Raw genomic sequence first — 7447 nt, 5'->3', positions numbered from 1 at the left:
ATCTTGGGAATTTCACATGCTTGGGGATCTGGCAATGCCATTCTTGAGTATTTATGCTATGGGGTTGAATGACTGTGTTCTACTCTTAGGAAATTCTTTTTTTTTTTTTTAAAGATTTATTTATTTATTCATGAGAGAGAGAGACAGAGAGACAGAGAGACAGAGAGGCAGGGACACAGGCAAAGGGAGAAGCAGGCTCTTCGCAGGAGCGCAATGTGAGACCCAATCCTGGATCCCTGGATCACGACCTGAGCTGAAGGCAGCCGCCCAACCGCTGAGTGACTCCAGTGTCCCATGCTCCCAGGAAATTCTGATTCAATTGGCTTAGGGGTACAGCCTGGGCTTTAGATTTTTATGAACTCCCTAGTTAAGGACTGGAGGCAAGCTGGTCCCCCAGCAGCAGCTGGGAAGAAAGCCTGAATGGAAGGGATGGGGAAGATGAAAATGAGGGGCTGCTCCATAAAGGCATGCAGGTAGTCTAGACTATGGGGCCCAAGGGCTGAAACAGGAACAGAATCCCAGGTCTAATATCAGAGTAGTGAGTGGGACCCAGAAATGAGAGTCTTTCCATGGTTATGGATGAGGGAGAAGAGCCACAAAGCCCTGTGAGAATTCACTTAGAAAGGGGGTCAAGGGAAAGGAACATTGGAAGAAATCAAGACTCCTAATGAAGGAGGAAGAGTTTTTGTGGCCTGGAAGGAGCTCTCATGTGTTGAAGATTTTAATTGGTTTGTCCTACTGTTCCTAAGAGAGCCTGAGATAGGTTCTAGCTAGTAACTGCGACAGTGATGACAATAATGATGAAATATGTGATATTTACTAAGTGTTAAAAAAGCACTTCATGTGTATTATCCCTCATAGTGGGCTGAGTGGTGGTCCCCCAGTAAATATGTTGATGTTGTAATTTCCAGCACCTGTGAATGTGACCTTATTTGGAAAAAGGGACTTTGCTGATATAATTAAGGTAAGAATGTCAAGATGAGATCATCCTCAATTACCCAAATGGGCCCTAAATCCAGTGACAAGTGTGCTTATAAGAGGGAGGCAAGATCCCCCTCAGCACCCACCCTAAGCTTTCGTATATAGGCATCTAATAAACATGTGTTAAATGGAAAAAGAGAGAGAGAGAGAGAGAGAGAGAGAGAGGCAAGAGAAGGTCATGAGCAGGCCGAGGCTGGGATATAGCCACTAGAGGAGGTGGGCCTGGAGCCAGCTGAAACTGGAGTGGTGAGGAGGGCTTCTTTCCCTTGGCTTCTGGAAGGAGTATGGCCCTGCTGATACCTTGATTTCACACTTCTGGTTTCTAGATTGTGAGGGAATAAAATCTGTTATCCTGAGCCCCCCAGTTTGTGGTAATTTGTTGGGGCAGCCACAGGAAAAGTATCCACCCCCTGTAATTTTCACATATCTGTGGTTGGCATTACTATTATTTGCATTTCACTGGTGAGGAAACAGGGCCAGAGGTCTTGAATGTTTTGCACAGAGATTGTAGGAGGTGGGCACAGGATGTACATGCGGAGAACCAGGCTCCAGAGCCCAATGCTCCCAAGAGCATTCGTGACTGTTCATGAGCTCCATGGGGTAGCGACAGTCTCCTGTTTTCCCCTGGATCCGAGGGCTATAGAGGTGCCCAGGCTCATGCCTGGCTGGCACTATGGTCTTTTGGGGCTAATTTCAAGCCAACCTGTTGGTCATGATTGGCTCAGGAAAAGGTGAAACCTGATTTTTTATTGACAATTGAAGTGAAATTTATATAGCATAAAATTAACCATTTTTAGAGTGAAAAATCCAGTGATATTTACTACATTCACAACATTGTGCAGCCACCATCTCTATCTAGAACATTCTAATCACTCAAAAAGGATACCCTGGACTCATTGATTGAGCATTTGTTCCTCATTCATTCTTCCCTGATCCCTGGTAACCCTCAGTCTGTGTTCTGTCTCTATGGATTTACCTATTTTGGATATGTCAAATTAATGGAATCTCACAACATGTGACCATTTGTGTCTGGCTTTTTGCATTTAGCCTAATGTTTTCAAGTTTCATCCACATTACAGAATATACGAACACTTTCTTCCTTGTTATGGCTAAATACTGTTCCACAATATGGGTATACCACAACTGTTCATCCGTTCATCCATTGATGGATGGCTGGCCCACCTTTTGGCTGTTATGAATAATGTGGCAATAAATGTTCACATCCAAGTCTTTGTGTGCATACATATATTTCTATTTTTGGGGGGTATACACCCAGGAGTGGAATTATTGGTCATATGGTAACTGATAACTCCATGTTTAACTTTTTTGAGGCGCTACCACACGCTTTCCTACAGTGGCTCCTTTATAACATGCCAGACACTATACGTGATGGTTTTATTACATTGGATCCTCGTGGCAAGTCTGTAAGGGATGCATTATGGTTCCATTTTAGAGATGGAGACTGACACGGAGAGAGGTGAAATCACTTCCCCAAGATCATGCTTGTAAGGAGCTGGGATGCCCAAAGCTTGAACTCTTGGTCATGATGTCTGCTTGTCCTCTGTGCTGTTCCCACTGAGGTGGAAGTACTTTGAAGAAAGAACAGGGTTGAAGACTGCCGTTGTGTTTTCTGCATTACCCAGCACAGGTTTGGATATTGAATAGTCTCCCAGTAAACACCTGCTAAAGAGGGCTAAACTCTCTCTGATATGTGAAATTTTATCTATAGATGCTACTTTTTACTTCTTTGTTTGGTACTCTGATACACTTGTGGCTATCTTAGCATACAACAGGACTTCGCTAAACTCTCTTGTAGATCTAGAAATCTGGTCTTCTAGAAAGCCTTTATAACATTGGCCAATATAATTCCAGTAATTAAGCAGAATTATGGCGATCTGCTTTTCATTTATAAGACCCTATTGGAGATTTGGGGCCAGAGTTCACCCTCAAGGCGCTCAAATGTTGAAGCTTCAGATATAGATGAGCGCCCCAGGGGATAAAGTGGAAAGAAAATGAACACATTGGCTTTTGGCGGAAGCTTGGGAGACATCATGCTTGGAAAGTCAAAAAGAGAGAGTCCTACTGAGAAAGCAGGGAAGGTGCAGCCAGAAAGGCAGGGGAGAGCAACGCTTATGCTTGGTTCTGGAATACAAAAAGCTGACAAATATTGTTGAGAGGAAGAAGAAGGAGACAGTATGCCCTCATTTGAGTAGGTTCACGTGTAAATCAGAAATGTACACCCTGTTCCTAAAACACAAGTTTGATTATATCATGGCCTTGCTTTGGATTCTTCCATGGTCTACCATTGTCTTTGGGATGGAGCAAACTGCCCATGAGGCTTGCTCAGCCTGGTTCCTGCTGCCTTCTCCAGGCTCGTTACTCTGAGCCCTTTCCCTAGAAGCCAGCCATCCACAGCCACCGGTGGTTCTGCTCAGCCCCGCCTCCTGGGGGGCTTTTATTTTATTCTTTTATTCTCGCTGCTGGGGACAACTTTTCCCTCCTGTTCACCCAGCGAAGTCCCTCCCAGCTCTAGCCTTTCCTCCTGGAGGAAGTCCTCTCTGATCCCCTTCTTGCTTTCAAGGTAATGAAGACCTCCTGCTCTATCATCTCCCAGCAGGATCTTGGGCGAATCTCCTTTAAAACCCACGTGACTTTACACCAGGATTATTTATGGATAAATGGATAAGCCCATATCTGTTGGTAAACTGTGAGCTTCCAGAAGGCAGAGCCTTGTGTTTCTTTTTAATTTTTTGCTTCCTCCGTGCCAAGGTTTGCAATCCATCCTGAATGAATGAATGAATAAATTAATGAATGAGTGGATGAACAAATAGATAAACCACAAGCCTAGAAATTCCAAAAGGTTAGGGCCATAAACCAGGGCAACTCTGTATGCTGGCGAGGTACCAGGGGGCACCTGCCTGGACCTGTTCTGTAATGTGAACAAACTAAGCCCTCTTCACCCCTCAGACAGATACCTGTGATGACCCTACTGACCTTATCTGTCATTCCTCATCATTTCTGTAAACAAGGCAGCCGAGGATAGCCATTGCTTAGAGAAGGGAGAGACTGGAGACAGACAAACTGGGTTGTCTTATCCCTCAGAGCTGGACTGTCATGATCTATAAAGTAGGGATGACACCAGCTGCCTTTTCATCTTCAGCCAGCAGTGAGTGGGTGTTACGATGCTAGGTGCTAGGGCTGCAAGAAATAAGAAACTGATCTTACCTTTCAGCTGCTCCTGAATTTTGGAGGGAGTTCATGGGATTGTTGTGCAGATGAGTTATCAAACTGAAAATAATAGGGATGCCTGGGGGGCTCAGTCGGTTAAGTGTCCAGCTCTTAATTTTGGCTCAAGTTGTGATCCCAGGGTTGCGAGATTGAGACCCGAGTCTGGCTCCATGCTCATTGTGGAATCTACTTGAGATTCTCTCTCTCCCTTTCCCTCTGCCCCTCCCCCTGCTCTGCTCCCCAGCCCCCCTCTAAAATAAACAAATAATTTTTAAAAGTAAATCTTTAAAAACTGAAAATAATAGTAACAACTCTTTAGTGAGTACTGATGGTGAGCTGAGCAGCGCTCAGAGAGAAGCACCTTCGTAAATGGTCCGACCCAAGGACCACTGTATCACTGTGAGGGAGGCATCATTGGCAATCCCATTTTGCAGATGAGGGAAGTGAGGCTCAGGGAGAAACTGGGTAACTGGACTGAGGTCTGGCATGCACTCCAGGGCCAGGGCTTGCTCACTTGTGCTTTGGGGAACAGCATTGCTTGGCTATTGTACTTTGGGTTCAGTGATGCCAGAGCCCAGCTCCCCTGCTTTCAGCCAGGGCCATCAGACTCTATGAGTTGAAACAATGTCTAAGACCCAACTCCTAGGTTCTTGGCAAATTTTTATCTTTAAAGTCTTAAATCTTCTTTCCTGTGTGATGCATCCTTTTGTCAATTTTCCCTGGTCCTGCTGAATTGCCCAATATGGTACCACCCCCCCTCCCTGCTCCCCTACCTTTATATTTGGAGAGGAGAAGCTTTTCCCTGCTGGGGAAATGGAAATGGAAATGATGGCTCCTGGTGGTGAACCAAAAACAGGGATGGAAAGTGAATGGTTTGGGGAGTGGGGAAGAGGAAAGGAGTCCACAAACATAAAGCTTGGACTATTAGAATCACTGGCTGGAGTTGCAAATATTTAGGTAGAGGGGACTCAGAGTTCGAATCTTATTGTATCCAGCCATGTCCCTGTTCCCGTTGAAAAAGCCTGGCAGCCAGGGACCTTGGGCAAGGCATGCAGGAGGCTGACAGATGACTAAAAATAGGGCAGGTCACCAGAGGCTTGGAACCCACTCTGTATCTGACACGTGAGTGCTTCCCCAAACCTCTGTAGATGAATGGGGCAGGCAGGTGGGGGAAGGGAGGGGGAGGGGAGAAGAGGCTGGGCTGTGAGCAGCGGCTGGTGAGAGAGCTAGGGGGGCTGCTGATGCGGAGTGCCTGGCCCAGAGCTGGAGCTCCTGCTCTGGTTTGGGTAGCTTGGGTGCAGTTTAAGGAAGTAGGAGCTTATGTGTGACTAAGAAGCTACTGAGGCAGGTACTAAGCAGGAAGTCCTGGGGCGGTGGCGGTGGGGGGGGAGTGCAGAAAGGGAAAGGGATGCAGGGAAGGAGGAGGAGGGGCTGACATTAATCTCTCATCTACTCTGGCCAGGCATTGTGCTGCCCAGTCCTGGAATTAAACCCCAGCTTGAGAGGCGGGTGCCATCCTTCCCCATGACAACTGCAGCTCAAGAAGCTTCCTGACTTGTCCCGGATCATCCAGCCAAGAGGCAGTTGGGACTCCAAAGTCTGGACCAATACAGCAGGCAACACCAATACTTGTGGAAATACTACAGGGAGCCCTGGAGCTCGGAGGGAAGTGCCCAGTATAATCGGAAATGCATGGCTCAGTCACACTGGGTGATGGGCACTGAGGGGGGCACTTGGCGGGATGAGCACTGGGTGTTATGTTATATGTTGGCAAATTGAACTCCAATAAAAAAAATTAAAAATAAATAAATAAATAAATAAGTACATATCTGCTGAACTACATACATTTACAATTAGTGTCCTTTTTATACTCATGTATGTTGTGTCTCAATCAAAATGTTAGCAAATAAAATATATTATTATCTCTGGAAAAAAAAAAAGAAATGCATGGCTCCTCCTCTGGGAATGTTTGCTCCCCTTTGTCTGCCCAAGAGCCCCTGCTTATCCTTGAAAAGTCAGCTCAAGCTTTACTTTCCACCTTGAAGCATTTTATTCCATCCCTAGGTAGATTCAGATGTGAGCTCCCCTGCACATAATTCAGACACGGCCCTCTCTGTATTTCTGTAATAATCGTCTGTTTCCGTCTGTCTTCTGCTCCCAAGACCATGAGGTTCACCAGAGCAGGGCAGAGTGCGTATTTCTGCATTTCCAGTAGCTGCCACAGAGAAATCATCACTAATGACAGCTAACAGTCCTTGAGCACACACCATGTGTTAAGCAATTTGAGCGTGGCACCTCATTTTTGTGGGAGGTGGCCAACTTATTTTATTTTTCTTGAAAGACAGATTTATTAGAACATGTTACCATCTTGACTGCTTTGGGTCTATTTTCCTAGGCACATGGTATCCCTTTCAATATGTAGCTTTAAGTATTTTTTTTTAAATGAAAGCTTTCATGAATTATAATTTTTTTTCTGATCATCATCTAGCCAGAAGATTTTTTAAAGCTTTATTGGCAGTACAACTGATATCCAAGAAAGCAGCATACATCGAATGCATATAATTTGATGAATTTAGGCATATGCATAACCAGAGGTACTAATCACCACAATCAGATAGCATCTCATTTAATCATCATGCAGCTCAATGAGGTAGATATTTCTTTTCCTTTTTTTTTTTTAACATTTTATTTATTTATTCATGGGAGACACACACACAGAGAGAGAGGGGCAGAGACACAGGCAGAGGAGTAGCAGGCTTCCTGCAAGGAGCCCGATGTGGGACTCAATCCCGGATCCTGGGATCACGCCCTGGGCTGAAGGCAGATGCTCACTGCTGAGCCACCCAGACATCCCGAGGTAGATTATTTCTAATGTGTGTTATTGGTGTTGCACAGAAGCCTCGAAATTGTAGGGGTTTAACAAAGAACAAGCTCACTTGTTATTCACATAAGGTCCCCAAATTCCTGAGTGGGAGGCTGAGGGGCACTGGAGTGGATGCTACGGGCGCCGCACTCCGTGTCCAGTTGCTGTGTGGATTGCTAGTGACTCACAGCTGACTCCCCTTTCCAGAAAATTGACTTCTGCTGGATGATGTGGTGAGGAGAGAAGCAGCATCCTTGCCCACGAGGGGGTTTATATTCCCCATGTCCTGGGTGCTGGCAGTGGTCTGCAGTTGATGACAGGTACAAAGGCTACCACCCCACTCCTTGCCTTCAGGTGGGACCAGCTCGTGTGGTA

The 7447-nt window shown here is 45.7% G+C and overlaps 1 long non-coding RNA gene across 1 annotated transcript; it reads left to right on the top strand.

Moving 5' to 3' along the window:
• The first annotated feature begins 911 nt into the window (after positions 1-911).
• LOC106559615 lies at positions 912-5984 on the top strand. Its single transcript, XR_005368304.1, has 3 exons — positions 912-964; positions 2435-2629; positions 5672-5984. It is a non-coding gene; the product is annotated as an uncharacterized LOC106559615 (long non-coding RNA).
• The last annotated feature ends 1463 nt before the right edge of the window (positions 5985-7447 follow it).

The sequence above is a fragment of the Canis lupus genome, chromosome 13, assembly GCF_011100685.1.
Source record: "Canis lupus familiaris isolate Mischka breed German Shepherd chromosome 13, alternate assembly UU_Cfam_GSD_1.0, whole genome shotgun sequence".
In the NCBI taxonomy this organism is placed as follows: Eukaryota; Metazoa; Chordata; class Mammalia; order Carnivora; family Canidae; genus Canis; species Canis lupus.
Note: the sequence above shows the minus strand (reverse complement) of the source record. Positions and strands in the feature narration are given on the sequence as shown.